Source organism: Carettochelys insculpta, chromosome 25, assembly GCF_033958435.1.
Source record: "Carettochelys insculpta isolate YL-2023 chromosome 25, ASM3395843v1, whole genome shotgun sequence".
Classification (NCBI taxonomy): domain Eukaryota; kingdom Metazoa; phylum Chordata; order Testudines; family Carettochelyidae; genus Carettochelys; species Carettochelys insculpta.
Genome location: NC_134161.1, coordinates 2741349 through 2761369, shown reverse-complemented (window position 1 = coordinate 2761369; position 20021 = coordinate 2741349).

Here is a 20021-nt window from a genome sequence, read left to right as displayed (position 1 = left end):
GGCAGCCTCCAGTGAAGGACAGAAAAGCAGCCGGGAGAGAGGACTGAGGCTTTTGAAGTACTAATACGAGTCGGTGGCTGGTTCATGTTATCACTCTGTGCAGAGCCCAACCCCATCCCTGGGGGAAATTACCAGCCAGCCACTGCGCATCACTCCTCCAGCCACAGAGCAAAGCCCTAGAAATGTTTTACAAAGCCCCTCATCAGTGTGACTTGTGGAAGTGGGCGGGGGGCTGACGAAAGGGGCCACACTGACCCCTTTGCTGACTGAGGCACCACATGGGTGGTGCCCCTACCCACATGATTGCTGCATGCATGGAGGTTGGTAGGGGTTCAGCCCTCCTGGAGCATAGACGCCTGGTCTCCTCTGCTGCCACCCTCCCGGGGAATGTGACCACCGTGCAGAAAGTGCTCCAGGAGGGACTGGATTTAGACCCCACAGAGCACAAAGCAGATCCCCTGACTGCACATCCCCCACTGTATTTCTCAATCATCCCGTCCCATTCCAGTCATGTCTCAATTATACGGAGGTTGCATTCTGGGCAACCTCCACATAAACCGAATGTCACATAAATGGGGGGGCTGCAGGAGCAGGCAACTGAGGGAAGTAGGGGGAGCAGCCATGTGTCCCCTGGTTTCTCCTGACTGTGCGCCCGCTGGGCTCTCCCAGCTGGGAGAGCCAGGGGCTGGAGGGGGAAACGGTTTAGATTTGCACTAAACTCACATTAATGCGAGTTAAGCGCAAACTTCACAAAGGTTTTGGGTCAGAGCTGGCCTGATAGCCGTAGGCCAACGGGACACAGCCAGGATGCTGAACAGAGCTCACAGGAAACAAACTTCAGGGACATTCTCGTCCATCTTGCCCAGATGCAATCAGAGCCAGGGGAACTGAACAGCAAAATGGCCTTGCCTCCCAGACTGGTACAGACAGCAAGGGCTCCCTTGTGCTGGTTTGCTGAGAAGAGGGATGTGTCACTGGCAGAGAAAACAGATACCTCATGTCATCTGGCCTGTGCTGCTCATAAGATCATAGAATCCAAGGGCTGGAAGGGACCTCAGGAGGTCATCTAGTCCAGCCCCCTGCCAAAAGCAGGATCAGCCCCAGCTAAATCATCCCAGCCAGGATCTTGTCAAGCCGGGACTTAAAAACCTCTAGGGATGGAGATTCCACCACCTCTCTCGGTAACACGTTCCAGTGCTTCACCACCCTCCTGGGAAAATAGTTTTTCCTAATATCCAACCTACACCTCCCCCTCTGTAACTTCAGATCATTGCTCCTTGTTCGGTCATCTGTCACCCACTGAGAACAGCCTCTCTCCATCCTCTTTAGAGCCCCCTTCAGGAAGTTGAAGGCAGCTATCAAATTGCCCCTCAGTCTTTTCTTCTGCAAACTAAAGGAGCCCAAATCTCTCAGGCTCTACTCATAGGTCATCTGCTCCAGCCCCACCATCATTTTCATTGCCCTTTGCTGGACCCACTCCAATGCATCCACATCCTTTCTAGACTGGGGAGCCCCAGAACTGGATGCAATACTCCAGATGTGGCCTGACCAGTGCCGAATAGAAGGGAATAATAACTTCTCTAGATCTGCTGGAAATGCTTCTCCGAACGTACCCCAATATGCCATTAGCCTTCTTGGCTACAAGGGCACACTGTTGACTCATATCCCGCCTCTCATCCACTGTAATCCCCAGGTCCTTTTCTGCAGCACTGCTACTTAGCCAAGTCAGTCCCCAGCCTGTAACAGTGCCCGGGATTCTTCTATCCAGAGTGCAGGACTCTGCACTTGTCCTTGTTGATCCTCATCAGATTTCTTTTGGCCCAATCCTCCAATTTACCTAGGTCGCTCTGAACCCTATCCCTACCCTCCAATGTACCTACCTGACCCCCTCGCTTAGTGTCACCTGTAAATTTGCTGAGGGTGCAATCCATCCCCTCATACAGGTCATTAATAAAGATGTTGAACAATACCAGCCCCTGAACTGATCCCTGGGACACTCCACTTAAAACTGACCACCAACCAGACACTGAGCCATTGATCTCTACCTCTTGGACCTGACCATCTAGCCAGCTTTGTAACCACTTTCCAGTCCATTTATCCAATCCACACTTCCTTAACTTATGGGCAAGAATATTGTAGGAAACTGTATCAAAAGCTTTGCTGAAGTCAAAGTATATCACATCTATTGACTTCCCTACATCCACTGAGCCCGTTACCTCATCATAGAAGCGAATCAGATTGACCAGGCACGACTTGCCCTTGGTGAATCTATGTTGACTACTCTTGATCACTTTCTCTTAATCCTCTTCCAAGTGCTCCAAAATGGATTCCTTGAGGATTCCCTCCACGATTTTTCTGGGGACCGAGGTAAGGTTGACCGTCTGTAGCTCCCTGGATTGTCTTTTTTTCCTTTCGAAAGATGGGCACTGCACTTGCCTTTTTCCAGTTATCCAGGACCTCTCTCAATTTCCATGGATTTTTAAAGATAATGGCAATGAGATTTGCCAATTGCCTCAGTGCCCTTAGATGCATTAAATCTGGACCCATGGATTTGTGTATGTCTAGCTTTTCTAAATAGCTCTGAAAGTTCTTTCCCCAGCTCCTTCTGATACTGTAAAAACCCTCCTTGCTACCCTTCACATCCCTTGCTAGCTGAAGTTCTAATTGTGCTTTTGACTTTCTGATTGCTTCCCTGCATTCTCCAGCCACATACTTATACTCCTCCTTAGCCATCTATCCGAGTTTCCACTTCTTATACACATCTTTTTTGAGTTTAAGCTCACGAAGGATTTCTCTGGTAAGCCAAACTGGTTGCCTACCATATTTGCTTTTGTTACTGAGCATCAAGATGGTTTGTTCCTGTGCCTTTAGTAAGGCTTCTTTAAAATATTGCCAGTTTTCCTGAACTCCTTTCCCCTTCATATCTGCCCATCAGTTTTCTAAGGGAGTTGAAGTCTGCTCTTCTGAAATCAAGCGGCTGTATGTTACTGTTCACCTTTCTCCTTTTTGTCAGGATCCTGAAACCCACCATCGCGCGACTGCTGCAGCCCAGGTTGCCACCCACTTCTATTTCTCCTACTAGTTCTTCCCTGTCTGTGAGCAGCAGGTCAAGCTGTGGCTGGCCCCTGGTCACTTCCTTCAGTACCAAGAAGTTCTCCCCAACATTCTCCAAAAACTTCCTGGATTGTTTGTGTGCTGCTGTATTGGTTTCCCAACAATATGAGCTCACAAGGCGGGCTATCTGGGGCCATCCATCCGCACAGGACAGGGCACAGTCTAGATATATGTGTGAATACTCTTCATTTCTATAGTGCTTTTCACTTGAGGAAATCAGAATATTGTGCTATAGTTGCACACTGAGCAACACAGTCCAGTGTGCAGAACCGCACCTGGGACCCATTTCCATCTCTGATGCTGATCTTGGACAAGTCAACTCTGCTCCTATCTCATGTTCAGACTGAGTTCTTCAGGACAGGGACTGCTTCCTGTTATATACCTCACACAAGATGCTAATTAATTGTCCCCATTTTACACAAGGGGAAAGTGAAGCACAGGGAAGCAAAGAGACTTGCCCACAGCCTCCCAGCAAGACAGGGGCAGAGTCAGGAATGTGTTCACATCTCGATATCTGTGTTACACAATGAAAACTGAGTGCTGTGTACCACTTCCCAAATAGCTGTGATCTTTTTGTCTATATATGATTAAACACAGCTGCGGGGAGGGGCGTCAAACCACGACAAACCTGGCAGCTTATTTCTTTCCTAGGTTGCAGCTTCCAAGGTCGCTGTCAGGTTTAGAATCCCATCAGCCGGATGATCTCACTCTGCTTCCAAACAATATTCTCCCAGCAGACCTCCCCGGGTCTCTGCCACTTTAGAAATAAAACAAAACTATCAATTCCTTAATTGTTTTCCTTCCTCTCGAGGGCATCGTAAACCACAGATGTCATTCAACAGCTAATATACTGCTCCTTCCCTCGCTCTCACCATCCGGGGCCTTTTTCTTAGCTAGTGACAGAGCGAACTGCCGGCAGGCTGCCTGAGTTGGCGGCCAGTGCAGAGGGCTAGAACGGGAGCCAGGGGACTAGCTGAGGCAGAACACCTCCTTCTGGAGGGTTTCCAAAAGCAAGGAAGGAATCTCTGCCTGGTTGGATTTTTCTCTGCCTTCCACTTCCGGAGGGTATAGGTTTGTTTCCAAGACAGCAAGGAGTTGAGATCATAAGCAGCCTTGTCGCCAGGTAGTACGTATTTCCTACACAGCCCTGGTCGCTCCTGTCCTGCCCCCTTTCCCTCCAAACACACACGCCATTCCCCTGCTCTACTAGTCCTGTGCTCACATCTGGCTCTGCTGACGCACCTCAGTCCTGTCCTACAACAGCTCTCCACTCCTGCCACTGCTCCAGTGTCAGATGCCCAGCACAGCTCTGACAATGCCCTTCAGCCTTGTTGTACTGCATCCCTGTTATTCCAGCCTCTGGCTCCCCAGGCAGCGCAGCCAACAAATCCTCCTTCTGCCTGGATTCACCCCCCCAAGTACTTCATCCTCAGGCACCTCACTCAGCAGAGCCAGCACCCCTCAGCCTTGCCAAGCAGCACTTTCACCCTAGGCTCCCTGGGCAGTGCTGCCCTGTGAGCCAATTCTTGGCACCCCCACACCTCTCTTCCCATGTCCCTCGATTCCAGGCCAGAGGCTCCCTTAGGTCAGGACCCTGCTCTCGGCACAGGTCTCTGCCAGCCACGACACAAGATAGTGTCAGGAGAGAACAAGGAAACTAGCCAGACCTTGCAATCCATTTATCAAAGCGCCTGCATTTCCCATTTCAGGGCAAGTGAAACAATAAAACACATTGAGCATAGAAAGCTGCATCCGGAGCATTTTATTAAATGTAGGGGGAAAAAATAAATAAGTGCAGACCTGTTGGCTCATGCCAACTCTTGTTCTACATCAAACGCCTCTGGTCCCAGACTAATGGTGTTATGTAGGCTGCTATATTGGTTCCTGGCTTTATGATACTGCCCCTTATGCGTGCGATTTATTCTCTCGAGTTGAGCAATTATTTGACATATTCCCCTCAAATGTGACTTATTGAATCATTGCTATAATGTCTGTAACAAGCCCCATTACAGCTGTTTTCAGGCTTTGAACTACAGATCGCCAGCAGGGACGTTCAGCAGAAGGGACTAATTCCATTAGCTGGTTGTTGGCCAACTGTTGTGGGGGGGAGGCTGTGTTGCCTAGTACACAGAGCCCTGGACATAGACCAAGAAAACTTGAGTTCAGTTTTTCAGCTCCTCCACTGCTTCCTTAATGAATATGGGCAAATCACTTCACCTCCTCTTTGCCTCAGTTTCCCTGTGTGAAACTTAAAATAATAGTAACAGCTTTCAAGGACCTAAAAGAGTGTTACAAAAAGGAGGAAGAAAAACTATTCTCCTTAACCTCTGAGGACAGGACAAGAAGCCCTGGGTTCAAATTGCAGCAAGGAAGGTTTAAGTTGGATATTAGGAAAAACTTCCTGTCAGGGTTGTTAAGCACTGGAATAAATTGCCTAGGGAGGTTGGGGAACCTCCGTGATTGGAGACTTCTAAGTGCAGACAAAATTAACTGTCAGGGACAGTCTAGACAGTGCTTGTTCCTGCCATGAGGACTGGACTTGATGACCTCTAAATGTCCCTTCCAGTTCCAGTATTCTATGGTTACTCCTTTGTAAAGTGCTTTGAGATCTGTGAATGAAAACACTGGGTAAGAGCCAGCTCTTTGCCTTTTATTATGTGCACTGGAGAAAGTAGAACAAACATGTAACTTGCCCACCGGATCTGTGAGCCTGCCTGCCTGTGGTCCAGAAAGGCAAAACAATAATGTGAAAGCCATGGCGTGGCATTGCCATCATCTAAAGGTGGGGTCACCATAGTTTTGGCTACCCCATGGTGGCTTCAGGGCAGACTCTACACCACATTAATTATGCCTGAGTACAAAGAGGGAAGATGTATTTAAAATTGGGTGAGGGAAAGGAATTTGTGATTAAGACTCTCCTGAAAATCTAGCCCCAAAGTCTTTCTGAGAGGCAGGCAAAGGCATTGGATAGTTATTTCAATCAAATCCTACACATCTCCTCCCAGCTGCTTAGGACAGACTACTGCAAAGAGTGATGTTCTCTCTGAAAGTTGGGTTTTATCTTCTACTGTAGGATTATTAGCAGGTACGACAGGGCTGGTTGTTTTTTTTTCCCCTCCTGCAGAAGAATAAATCAGTTCCTTCCGCTTCCAACTCATCTGGAAACCTCATTTAAACATTTATCACAGGGCACAGCACACGATATTCTTTACAAATTGAGGTGTTACACAGCCTGGGAAGAGCTGACATGCTGCAGATAGCTTTGTGAGTGTTTTGTCACCCTGATATTTTGCAGTGTAGTTGTGTATCACTTTTTGACTGCTGCTTGCTCACGAGCTGTAATGCTCCTTTTTAAACAGTGCCACTGTAATTAAAGTTTTATAAAAATCTTCAAAAGAGGCGTGAGGGAGGAAGAGTCTTCTTCAAAACAGATTTACAAAGAGATGTCACAGAGGGAGGAAGCGAAACTCTGACATGTGTAGCAATCACTCTGCTGCTCCACATCCGTCGGAAATATTCCACCAGAGCTCAGAATTCAAGGACTAATATATATAAAACCAGCAGCACCTACGTAGCATTTCTGGATTCTACGGCTTGATTAAGGACTGCCTGCCTTTGGAAGACTAGATTCTGAAGGCTTAATCCACCAACACATTACTTCAGTCTGATGTGGGTGTAACTCCTTTAGTTCTGGTGTCAGACTAGAGTAATGCTTGAAGAGAATCAGGCCCGGAGAAGCAAAGAAACTTGCAGAGCTAACTGGTTCTCAGTTTTTCTATTTCAGTGCACAGAAAATAGCACAGATTGAACCTCTCTGCCCTGACACTCCCTCATCCAGCAACATCCATAATCCAGCATGATTTTAGTTAGTTGGGCAACCATTTATCATGAGCGCAGCTAAGTTTCCCAGGGTCCCATAAAGTTTGTTTACAGCCACCTGTCCTGGTTCTCAGTGTTCTGTGCTGTTCTTTAGCTGCAATTTACCCCCTAAATGTCTTCTGCACTCGCAGTAAGCAGTGAAAGTGCTGGTAAAGCTGTTAGATAATATTGACCCTCCATGGTTGGGCAAATTCTCTCATCTGGCACAGGTCAGGTCATGAGGGTGCCAGACTAGAGAGGTTCACCTTGTACTGTGCTAACTAGGGTTCTCGCTGTCTACCTACCCTTCTGGACTACAGTACTAGAGTTTACCATCCGTTAGCATTCAATCAGTGCACCCCAATTGTAATTACTTTTGTACACAGTGTTGATTTTTCTGAACATCCTCAGAAAATGGTTCATGAAACACTCATTTTGCTTAAGCTGGAAATATCAGTGGTAAGCAAATAAAACTGCAAATGGGCCACCCAATTCTGGCTCGTGCCTGGGTCAAAATGTTTGATTGAGTCCCTGAATTTGTAGTTGTAGATCCTCATCTGAAAGCCACAGCTCTCTTTTCCTCCCACGTTTCAGACCTTTTTGCTTCTACAGAGGAGCACCGAACTCCAGGACGAAGCAGGCTTTCGGACATAGGAAGCTTCAATAAAAGTCAGGAGACCTGCCCGCTCTGTGACCAGGAGTGAGTCACGTCATCCCTCTTTCTTCTCTGCCTTGTCTAGGTAGGTTGTACACTCCTCAGGATAAACCACTGTGTCCATACAGCAGCTGGAGCAATAGAACCCTGGTTGCAATATAAGCTAGCAAACAAAGCCTATGTTTAGGAGCAGTTAAAACTATGGCAGAGTCCCCTGCCCATCTCCAACCAGAAAAGCTATCAAAATAAGAAGTCAAGAGACAGACCTGTGCAATTTCTTTCCACCTTCCTATTGCCTGCAACACTGACCACAACAAACAGCTATCCAAAGTCTATCTCAGCTCCATCCAAGTAGGGCTCAAAACGCAAAACCTTATCAGGGACCTCATGAGGATGTTGACCCATTTGGTGTTGGCCCATCTGTGCACTGGGGATGTTTTTTTTACCTTAACACTTCTGAGCTCACTTGTAAGGGTCTCAGGGCAATGGAGAGCAGTGAGGCCAGGCCAGGCCAGGCCAAAGATGGGGAGATTCTCTGAGGGCTGAGCATGGGTAAGTTTCAGTGGGTGCTTTGGGTAGTAGATATGGGTCAGGGAGCTACATTACACAAGGCTCTGGATGGAGTAGACTGGGGCTGGCATTGTCATGCCAACCCCATGTCATTCTTGACAAACACCATAAGGCAAAGGAGAGAAGAGCTGCAGATGGAAGACCCTCCAGCCAGCCCCAGCTGGGAAGGTGATCCAGATTCACTGTACCAGCAGCATCCGCACTTGGTGTATAACCAGATGGGCTGCTGCCACCTCCAGGTTTGTTTCCTGGCACCTGCTGCCTGCCCCATGTTTACACAACCCTGCTACAAACAGGCAGCATCCCCTTCACCGCCCTGCTGAGCACTCTAATGGGATGTCTTTATTCATGCAAGTGCACCAGGACTGCATGGTTGGTGTGGACGGCTCATTTTGCAGCACATTCCTGGCCAGGAGAGCACTACTAAATGCCCATCTGGTACCAAAGACTCTGATGTGAAAGGGCCCCGTTTGCTCAACGCTCAAAGTGCACTTGAGCAGGTGGCGGGGAGTTGAGCTGATCCAGCCCACCAGGGGCTTGGGGTCAGCACGAGCCGTTTCAAAGGAGAAGGATGATACTGTTTTGCAGTGACACAGCAGTTTCATTTGAGCATCCCAAAGCACTTTAAGCAACATGCCCAAACTCAAAATCTAGACAGTTTCAGAGCAAAAAAAGAATTAGGCTCCTCTGGTCCTGAAACCCCCTCTACATTCAAAGCACAATGTTCTCTTCAACAAACACACATATTCCTGTTCCCTGGGGCTGCTGCAGGAAAGACCCACACAGACCAAGAACCTCATAGAAAGTGGAAGTCAGTAGACTCTGCATGCAGTGCTGTTACAAGAGCACAAAGCCAGCAGATGGAAAAGAAGAGATAAACGTATTCCTCTTCTGCAGTCACCACTCCCAGAAGGTGTAAATCAGCACAGTGCAATGAACTTTGAGGAGCAATGCCCATTTCCACCTGCTGAGGTTCGGCAACCAAAGCAAGTAACCCATTTTCACATGCATGACTTCTCAGTTAGACACATGCCTGGAAGCTCCAGCAGCCATTCTTAGTATTAGTGTCACTGTAATGCCTGGGAGCCCCTGTCATGGCCCACAGCTCATTGTGCTAGGTGCTGTACATATCAGATATTATTATCCCTCTTTAACAGATGCAGAAATAGTGTCAGGAGGAAAAGTGATTTTCCCTAGGCTGCACAGTAAGTCAGCGTCACAGCTGGGAATAGAACTAGGTAAGCTCTGACTCCCAGCCCCAGATCTAGTCACTGGACACCAATATTTCACCTCTTTCATCAGCTCCTTTCCTCTCCACTCCCCTCCTCTCTCTTCTCCCAAGGGTTAGTATTGACTGTTGAAAAACAGCCCCATTATGAGGTGCACTACAGCTTGTTGTGGAACAAAAATTACAGTCTTCTAAGCCGAGAAGAAGCAATTTCCAACGCAATGCTATCAGTACTTGGCACAGCTACCCAAAGCTCATCACTTGGGCAGCAAAGCTTGAGAGGTTTATGGGAGTCGGGAGGGTGAAGGATATAATCCCTACTGGTATCTCACTAACTCTTCTCAGCTAGGAAGAGCTGCATCAGAATGATGGACTCCTGGATAAGCTGATTATCTCATCCACCTTTACAAAAGAACCCTGACCCCTAATTTGGTAAATCCAAAGATTAATGCTGAGTTAACCACTAACAAGCATCTTGGGGGCAAAGGTCGCCATAGGGCAGAGCACAGAGGAATTTCAGCACCAAACAGGACTCATGCGAATGTGATTCAGACCCTCTGACACAGGGTATTGTCTTTCCTGATGGATTGTTTTTGGAGAAGGCTATAATTTTAGCCACCTGACAGAGGTTCTGAGGCTTGGAAGTCAGGTTCCTGCTTTCTCTCTGGTGCAAACGCATCAGGGGCTTTGGACACAAGGGTTGGCTCCTTTTACTTTCTAGGTAAGGATACGAACTCATGAGACTGGGCAAGTTGCAAATGGACAAGCTGCTGGGCCTCTGAAATCACAGAGCCAAAAGTGAGTCTCAAATGCAAACCCCAGAGAAACTTTTCAATGCCTTTGAGCCCAAGTTACTATTTCCCTGTACCTTCCATCACTTGCACCGCTGCATGGAGGGCGAAAATCATCATCCTTCAAGTTGGCAGCATTGTGCACTCACGGAAATGACACCACATGTCTAAGCAAGAGGGACCAGGTTCCTCTGAGTTAGGAGGCATCTGCTCTGACTCCTCCAACACTTACACCCCATGGCTGCGTCTACACGTGCACGCTACTTCGAAGTAGCGGCAGTAACTTCGAAATAGCGCCCGTCACGTCTACACGTGTTGGGCGCTATTTCGAAGTTGAAATCGACGTTAGGCGGCGAGACGTCGAAGTCGCTAACCCCATGAGCGGATGGGAATAGTGCCCTACTTCGACGTTCAACATCGAAGTAGGGACGTGTAGACGATCCGCGTCCCGCAACATCGAAATAGCGGGGTCCTCCATGGCGGCCATCAGCTGGGGGGTTGAGAGATACTCTCTCTCCAGCCCTTGCGGGGCTCTGTGGTCACCGTGGGCAGCAGCCCTTAGCCCAGGGCTTCTGGCTGCTGCTGCTGCAGCTGGGGGTCCGTGCTGCATATACAGGGTCTGCAACTAGTTGTTGGCTCTGTGTATCTTGCACTGTTTAATGAAAGTGTGTCTGGGAGGGGCCCTTTAAGGGAGCGACTTGCTGTTGAGTCCGCCCCGTGACCCTGTCTGCAGCTGTGCCTGGCTCCCTTATTTCGATGTGTGCTACTTTGGCGTGTAGACGTTCCCTCGCTGTGCCTATTTCGATGTTGGGCTGAGCAACGTCGAAGTTGAACATCGACGTTGCCAGCCCTGGAGGACGTGTAGACGTTATTCATCGAAATAGTCTATTTCGATGTCGCAACATCGAAATAAGCTATTTCGAAGTTGGGTGCACGTGTAGACGTAGCCTATCTCTCCAGACACGATAACTTTTTGCCCTGGGACTTCAGGGCATTAGATCTGATAATCTGCAAAAACAAAGCCCACTGATTTGCTGAGCCGTCCATCTTCCACCAGTAGCTCCTATCTGTCTCTTAAGGTATCTGGCTCACTGTGGGATTCTCTGTTCTTTATTGGTTACCCTTCTATGGCTGCAAAAGAAAAGCCCCCTGAACTGTGGAAGGGTGTCTTTGGCTTAAGTATCTATTTAATTTTTAAGTGTGTGACAATCACTTTCAGCTTTATCTGACCAAACCTCTTTGTTGATCGGCCTAGGAAAGGCATTGCGGTGAGTGGGGGCATCTGAGCACTACCTCTGGAAATGCTTGCAGAGCTGAGGCTGCGCTCAGAGACAAGAAATCACCTTGGAGGCCAAAGATTTCAAAAGGAGATAGTCACCTTGGAAACAAGGAGGGATGGTCAGGTCCAGCTGGGGAAGCAATCAGCCCCTGGGGAAGGGGAACCCCAGTCTGCTTGGGAGAGGAAGGCTGTGGGAATGAGTGGGGACTGGGTCAGGGGTAGCTGGTGTGTACATGGGGAAAAGCTCTGACCCAGCACTTCAGAAGAGACATGAGAAATGCGTCACTTGAACAAAACAAACGGATTCAGACGCCTCTAACCGTGCCCGTGTGTGTGTTTAATGTTGAGGACAGTTCCATTCCAAAATGCGACTCGAGAGCCCAGCTTCCTGGATACACTTCGATCTATATTCACGGAATCGTTATTCACAATTGTTGGACAAAGAGTTTATCCAGTCTGCAGCCTCTGGGATGAGCTCACACTCCTCCTTCGGGGCACGTCCCTGGTCGTTGTGTGGCCGATGGAAACTTTTTACACTGGGTAACAAGCAACAAGGCAGGAATGTGTTTGTTTACCCACAAGCCCCACACGGACTGAAGATTCCTCCTATATCTGTAGGCACCCGACCTCTTTCAAGAGGTGAATAATATAGTAAGAATCTGACTGCTACTTGGCTTTCATGTGAGGAGCCAGCACGCCTCTGGCGACCCGCTGTTTTTGCAAGGCTGGTGTTTCGGGAAGGCAGCAGCCATGAGCACTGGGATGCTATTTGCTCTGTTTCCCCTTCCCCTGTCCACCAGGGCGGGAAGGGAAGGTACGTGGCTTGCATACACGTCTCTCGCCCTGGCCAGTGAGGGTGGGGAGGTGGAGCAGTAAGTCCCACTTTTGACTTGCTCCCCAGTACTCGAGGGACCAGGAGGACAAGCAAGCAGCATTCCCGTACTCCCAGCTGCTGCTCCCTTGCCCTCCCAAACTGGCGCCCTAGGTCGTTTGGGAGGCCAAGGAGTGGTTGTAAGCACGATTTAGCACCCTTCATCCAGCTATAGTCACGCAGCTTTTGGCATTCAACTCAGTGGACCAAGTTCATCCTTGATGTGACTCCTCTGCTCCTAAGTGTAATTACTGAGGTATTAATTGGCGAGGACAATCAGCACCGCTTCACAGTCCATTGGGGTTATACCAAGGTCCGCAATGGATTGATTCGCACCAAGGACAATTTTGTCCCATCATATTAAAAGCTCATCTGCCTTCATGCATGGAATGCACAGTTGAAATCACAGACAGAGCCAGCAAACCTCACTTTTGTGTGCATATGTCCTTTTCAACCTGATAGCCCTGGCATTGCGAACAGAAGTCTAGCCGTCCTCAGCCTGTTCCATGCAATGAACTAATCTCTGTATAGAGAAGTTACGCTGGGCGCACCTTTCCCAAGAAAATCTGGAGCACACTGGCAATAGCACAAAATGTCTGGAGCTGCCAGAGAGATTTCATCGCCCCGGCATGTGACATTTCCATAACAGGAGATCCCAAGATGAAAGTTGTCCCTTTACGTTTGTTGCCCGCCCCCCAGCGATACGATGGGGATTATCTGCTTCTACAGAGGCCGAATTCTCTTAGCACTGCTGCTTCTTTATGAAAAAAAAAATGACTGAGAATTGATGATTCCTGGTATGAAGCAGTTTGTCACCTGAGCTTTTATGATTACAGCAACTAAGGGGAAAAAGATGTCCTTTCAGATAAGCATTTGAAAGGGGGGGAAAAATAGATGCTTTCAAAGGATCTTTGTTCTCTTGAAGTGCTCTCGCTCCAGAAGCCTGGCAGATCTCTCTGGAGGAGGGAAAGGAGGTGGAATTTAAAAACAAAATGTGTCCTCATTTTCAAACTGTTTCCTATTAGCAGTCATCAATTATGAAATTTGCCTTGACTAATGTTTCAGGCCATTATATCACCCTCGATGTTTATAATTGGATCCTAAATTAGGATTAATTCTCAAGGAAAAGGTTCCATGCTAAACAGGTTGTTTTGCTCTCTGTGGACTCCCGGTGACATTCTCGTTACTAAAATAATCATTTGCTTTTTAACATTTATACTGAGAGATTAAAAAAACCAGCTAACCTTCTCCAAAAACTCTACAGTGCCAGCTTCGGTCACTGGGGGGAATGAGGCTGGTGGCCCGTGTCATCTGAGTTGTTGGTGGCTACAGGTTCCACCTCCGAAGTCGCAGCACTTGGGTTTGGACTTGGTTCTGTTTTGGAAGTAGGTGCAAGTTTGGATCAGGAGGAAATATCAACACTCTCATCGATACCAACCACCACAAGATGGAAGAGTCAAAGGGGATGGAGCAACACCACCACATGGAAATGGAAACCGTAGAGCAGTTGGAAATGCACTGCCTGGGGCACCAAAGTACTATTGACTGGAAGACAGATCACATGGACCAGGGCTCTTCTCACAGGCATCGGGTTCACTTTTCAGTTACAGTTCTTGCAGCTGCTGCACATGAAGCAGGGAGGTGACCAAGAGCAGGAAGAAAAGGCACTCTGGCCAGAATGAACGTGGGTGTCAGTGGCATTAGAGCTCAGAAGGAGCACCTTCCCCTAATTTCACTCCTTTCTCGTTGATATGCGTCCCACCAGCCACAGTCAGTCCCTCTGCCAGGGCTGATGGCTTGTGTTTGCAGAAGTGGGGCACATTGAAAGAGAAGAAGTGGGGCACACAGAGAGAGTACAGTAGCCTTTGGTGCTCCGACAGTGTGTGGCCGCACACAAAGGGTGGCATTTAGTGTGCTATTAATTTATGGACCAACCCAATTTCCATTCTCACTGGAGGGCATAATCACATAAATTAAAGCTCTTCATTTTGAGTCTGAGCTCTTAATGCAATATGAGTCAAACGGCAGCCAGTGAGTTGACGGGGGGCAAGCAGACAAGAGGAATGTTGCTGTTTGATAGGGTTTCAGCAGAGAAAGTCAAAAGCAAAAGGGATTGTGAAGAACTACAAAAAGATCTCAGCAAACTGAGTGATTGGGCAGCAAAATGGCAAATGAAATTTAATGTGGGTAAGTGTAAGGTAATGCATGTTGGAAAAAATAACCCAAATTACACGTACTACATGATGGGGTCAAATTTAGCTACGACAGATCAGGAAAGGGATCTTGGAGTTATAGTGGATAGTTCTCTGAAGACATCCACGCAGTGTGCAGCGGCAGTTAGTAAGGCAAATAGGATGTTAGGAATTATTAAAAAAGGGATCGATAATAAGACAAAAGATATCATACTTCCCCTATATAAAACTATGGTACGCCCACATCTCGAGTACTGCGTGCAGATGTGGTCTCCTCACCTCAAAAAAGATATATTGGCATTAGAAAAGGTTCAGAAAAGGGCGACTAAGATGATTAGGGGCTTGGAAAGGGTCCCATATGGGGAGAGGCTAGAGAGACTGGGACTTTTCAGTTTGGAAAAGAGGCGATTGAGGGGCGATATGATAGAGGTATATAAAATCATGAATGGTGTGGAGAAAGTGAATATAGAAAAATTATTTACCTTTTCCCATAATACAAGAACTAGGGGACACCAAATGAAATTGATGGGTAGTAGGTTCAAAACTAATAAAAGGAAATTTTTCTTCACACAGCGCACAGTCAACCTGTGGAACTCCTTGCCCGAGGAGGCTGTGAAGGCCAGGACTCTATTAGGGTTTAAAAAAGAGCTTGATAAATTTTTGCAGGTCAGGTCCATAAATGGCTATTAGCCAGGGATAAAGTATGGTGCCCTAGCCTTCATAACAAGGGCAGGAGATGGATGGCAGGAGATAAATCACTTGTCTTCTGTTCTCCTTCTCTGGGGCACCTGGCATTGGCCACCGTCGGCAGATGGGATGCTGGGCTTGATGGACCTTTGGTCTGACCCAGTATGGCCATTCTTATGTTCTTATGTTCTTATGTAAACCTACCATTGGGGGAAAGCAGGGAAAACCCCTGCTTGGATTCAGTGAGGACCAAACTCAACCTTCAATGAGCTTAGAATGGGCTTACGGTACTTGGTGAACTGCAGGAGTCCGCAAAAGGAACGTGCAACATAAGAGTCCCAGGACACATGCTGAGAGCTTAGATAACTGGCTTGTGGTTAGAAGGGTAAAGGAGTTGTACGGCAAGTGTTGGAACCAGTAACATTCATAGTTGAGCTGAATGGAACAATACTCGTCCGGGGGGGGCGGCGGGGTGGGGGTGGGGGGTGACAGACAATTGAATAGTTGCTACTAGAGGAACATTCAGAGAAAGGAGAAGGTACCGACGTTGCTACTTTCAGTCCCAAAGGTCTTCACAGAGAACCCTGGACAATGCTAACCTGGAAACCAAAGGAGAGAGTTCTCCATTGGCAACAGGCTGCTTGATTTGCCCCTCCATTTTAAGCAGGAAACTAGCACTCAGCCATGCTCCTCTGGAAACACCCATCCTGATTTACCACAACAGTTTGGAATTGCCCAAGGTGCTGGGAAAAGTTTTGCCTGCTACCAGAGGTCTTCTCTGAGATGGAGTGCTGGTCATTCAATATGTTCTCGTGATGGGGAACATAGCCAACAGGTATGCGTATTGTGGGAAAACCAGTAGGAAGGATAGGCTACCCTGAGCTTGAGCAGTACTGTGTTAGATAGGCCTCAGGTCCAAGCCAGTGTGGAAATTCCTAGGCTCCCAAGACACAAGAAAGCTTTACAAAGGAATATTAAAGCCCATAGGTCTGAGGCCTGCTAACACTCAGCACCTGGTGATACTGGAGCTGGTGATAACAAGAAATTTTTTATCATTTCTTTGGGTGATTCATTCAACTTTTTGTTTTTTGATGGTTACTAGAAACGTGCTGAAAGCTAAGGAGCTTTGGAGGAGCTCCAACGGGGGATTTATGGCAGGCAGGGCTGCACACCTGACAGCAGTAGCTGTTTGCAAAACGAACCATGCAGAACCCTGCAACAAGCAAAAGGGCGGACCCCAGGCTCTCATGCCTATGATATGTGGAGCTGCCAAGGATGACTGCTAAAAAAGCAGAGACAAGGCCGGCATTTCAATCCCAGTTGTGCTATGGAAAAGCTACAAGTGCTAACAGAAATCCTTGGGTGAAGCTGGGAAGGTCTCACCTAATACCATTAATGATACAGGCTTTGGAGCAGGTCCCCTATAAAGAAGACCTTTTGCCCACACACATCTGTGGCCAGAATGAGTTCAAGTTCCAGGGCGTACAGTTCCCCCAGAGAGCCCTTCAGTCCTGTACATCTGCCTCGTGAATTTTCATTGTCCACTCAGGACCCCAAGCAAAGAATCTAAGAATGTTTCCAGGACAGACATGCCCTGTTGTTTCCCTGTAGCAGCAATTAAGAGTAAATGATTACAAGCAAAATCCCTAGTTTCCCATGCTGCCGGCCTACTCCTCTGTTTGTATCAGAACCACAGGTCCCCAAAGTTGGCCTCTGAGCTGCCCTGACATCACCATGCTCTGCTGGCCTTCAGGCACCTGGACAGGCTCATCTGATATAATGAGATCATCTGATAGGCTCCCACCAGAGAGAATCCATGTTCAGAGACCCAAAACCTCCCCACTGCATATGCCCCTGCAGATCCAGCCTCTAAGCCTGACTTTGACACCGAATCACAGTCTGAATTGGGCAAGTCCCGTACTCTTTCGGTGTCCCGGTTTCGTCACCTTCACAAATTGAAAGAAAGAGATGTTGTTAGCTCACAGGGAGGGTGTAAGACTAAAATTATTCAGAGTGAATTTCCGATCCCTTTGCTGACACTGAAGCAGAGAATCAAAATCATAGAATTCTAGGACCGGAAGGGACCTGGAGTGGTCATCTAGTCCAGCACCCTGCCCAGGGCAGGATCAACCCCAACTCAGTCATCACAGCCATGACTCATAGTTATCAAGCTGGAACTTAAAAACCTCTAGGGATGGAGATTCCACCGCCTCTCTCGGAAACAAATTCCAGTCCTCCACCACCATCCTGGTGAAACAGCTTTTCCTAACATCCAACCCACGCCTCCCCCCCTGCAAGTTCAGATCATTATTCCTTGTTCTGCCATCTGTCACCACTAAGAACAGATTCTCCCCATTCTCTTTAGAGCGCCCTTTCAGGAAGTTGAAGACTGTGATCAAATGGCCCCTCACTCTTTTCTTCTGCAAACTAAAGAAGCCCAAATCTCTCAGCCTCTCCTCATGGGTCATGTGCTTCAGACCCTTCATCATTTACATTGCCATCCACTGAATCCTCTCCAATGCATCCATATCCTTTCTGTGCTGAGGGGGCCAGGACTAGACGCAACACTCCAGATGAGGCCTCACCAGTGCCGAATAGAAGGGAATAATAACTTCTCTAGATCTGCTGGAAATGCTTCTCCTAATGTACCCCAATATGCCATTAGCCTTTTTGGCTGCAAGGGCACACTGTTGACTCATATCCAGCCTCTCATCCACTGTAATCCCCAGGTCCTTTTCTACTGCACTTCTGTTTAGCCAGTCAGTCCCCAGCCTGTAACAGTACAGGACTCCACACTTCTCCTTCTTAAACCTCATCAAATTTCTTTTGGCCCAATCCTCCAATTTATCTAGGTCACTCTGGACCATATCCCTACCCTCCAATGTATCAACCTGACCCCCTAGCTTAGTGTCACCTGTTAATTTGCTGAGGGTGCAATCCATCCCCTCATCCAGGTCATTAATAAAGATGTTGAATAGTACTGGCCCTAGAACTGATCCTTGGGGCACTCCACTTAAAACAGACTGCCAACCAGACACTGAGCCATTGACCACCACCCATTGGGCCCATCTGTCACACCAGTTTTCTATCCATCTTACGGTCCACGTATCCAATTCATACTTCCTTAACTTATGAACAAGAATGTTGTGGGAGACTCTATCAAAAGCTTTGCTAAAGTCAAAGTATATCACATCCCTTGACTTCCCCATGTCCACAGAGCCAGTTACCTCATTATAGCTAATCAGATTGGTCAGGCATGATTTGCCCTTGGTGGATCCATGTTGACTACTCTTGATCACTTTCCCCTCTTCCATCTGCTCCAAAATGTATTCTTTGAGTATTCCCTCCATGATTTTTCCAGGGACTGAGGGAAGGCTGACTGGTCTATAGTTCCCTGGATTGTCTTTCTTTCCTTTTTTAAAGATGGGCTCTGCACTTGCCTTTTTCCAGTCATCCGGGACCTCTCCTGATGTCCACGAGTTTTCAAAGATAATAGCAAATGGATCTTCAATGATATCTACCAATTCCCTCAGTACCCTTGGATGCTTTAAATCCAGACCCATGGACCTGTGTGAGTCTAGCTCTTCTAACCTGTTCTTTCCCCACTGGGGGCTGCCCACCTCCTTCCCATACTGCATTGCCTAGTGCCATAGTCGGGGAGTTGACCTTGTCCGTGAAGACTGAAGCAAAAAGAGCATTGAGTACTTCAAGTGTTCCCACAACATCTGTCACCAGGTTACCTCCCTCATCCAGTAACTGCCCTACACGCTCCCTGGTAACCCTCTTATTGTTAACATGCCTGTAGAAGCCCTTCCTGTTACCCTTCACATCCCTTGCTCAGGCAACAAGAAGCACTGGGCAGCACGCACTTTGCTTGCTGGTTTGTCCCATTGAGTTCAGCTGGACTGTTAGAGGAGCACTCAATAAGCCAGAGTCTTCTCTTGCTTGTTGCTATTTTACACCACTGTACCACCCACTGCATGATTGAAACCAGCGTGAAGGAAAGCAGAATCAGGCCTATCATGATCATGTTTAGCACAGTCGGTCCTTAAGCAACACACAGCTTGTACCAGCATCAGTTGAGATGTGACTGATTTTTACACCAGTATATTTTTATGCCTGGATCCACGCATCTCAGTTACATCTGGTTCCACAGATTTTTCACCAATTTAATCAAAGAATTTTTGAAACTGAGTTGGGAGCACAGGGCTTCAGACTGGAAGGCACCTCCTGGATCATCGTGTCTGTTCCTTGCTTTTGAGGGGAAACCCAGCACATCTGTATGCAGACAAGGCCTAAGTATCTGCAAAGCACTTTGGTAGCCTGGGTGCAAGGCACAGGAGTGGGACAAAGAGACGTTACCCATGCTGTTTCCATCTTCCAACCAATTCCATCACGATGATAGAGTTGTAATATAGTTCGTGACCTTCCAAAGGCCTTTACAGTGAGGCTTTGTTATATTATTCATTAAACAGGTAGTGTATTCCTAAACAGAACTTTCATTAGGAGCATTAGGTACAGAGAGTCACCAGCCCAGAACCTACAAGTAATTATGTGTAATTATGATGCCTGTGTTTGGAATCATGATAGCTCCCGAGCTCTGAGGCCACAAGCAGAGTCAATCACAATGGGAGCTATTTATTTTTTCTTTAACAGTTTTCTTCCACTCTTAATTTGTTTTCTCATCTCCTAATGAGCGGGTAAGTGATTGCAAGTGATGCCTCACAGCGTCTGACCCCCCCATTTCTGCTTTATTTGTAAAACTGGAGAACAACT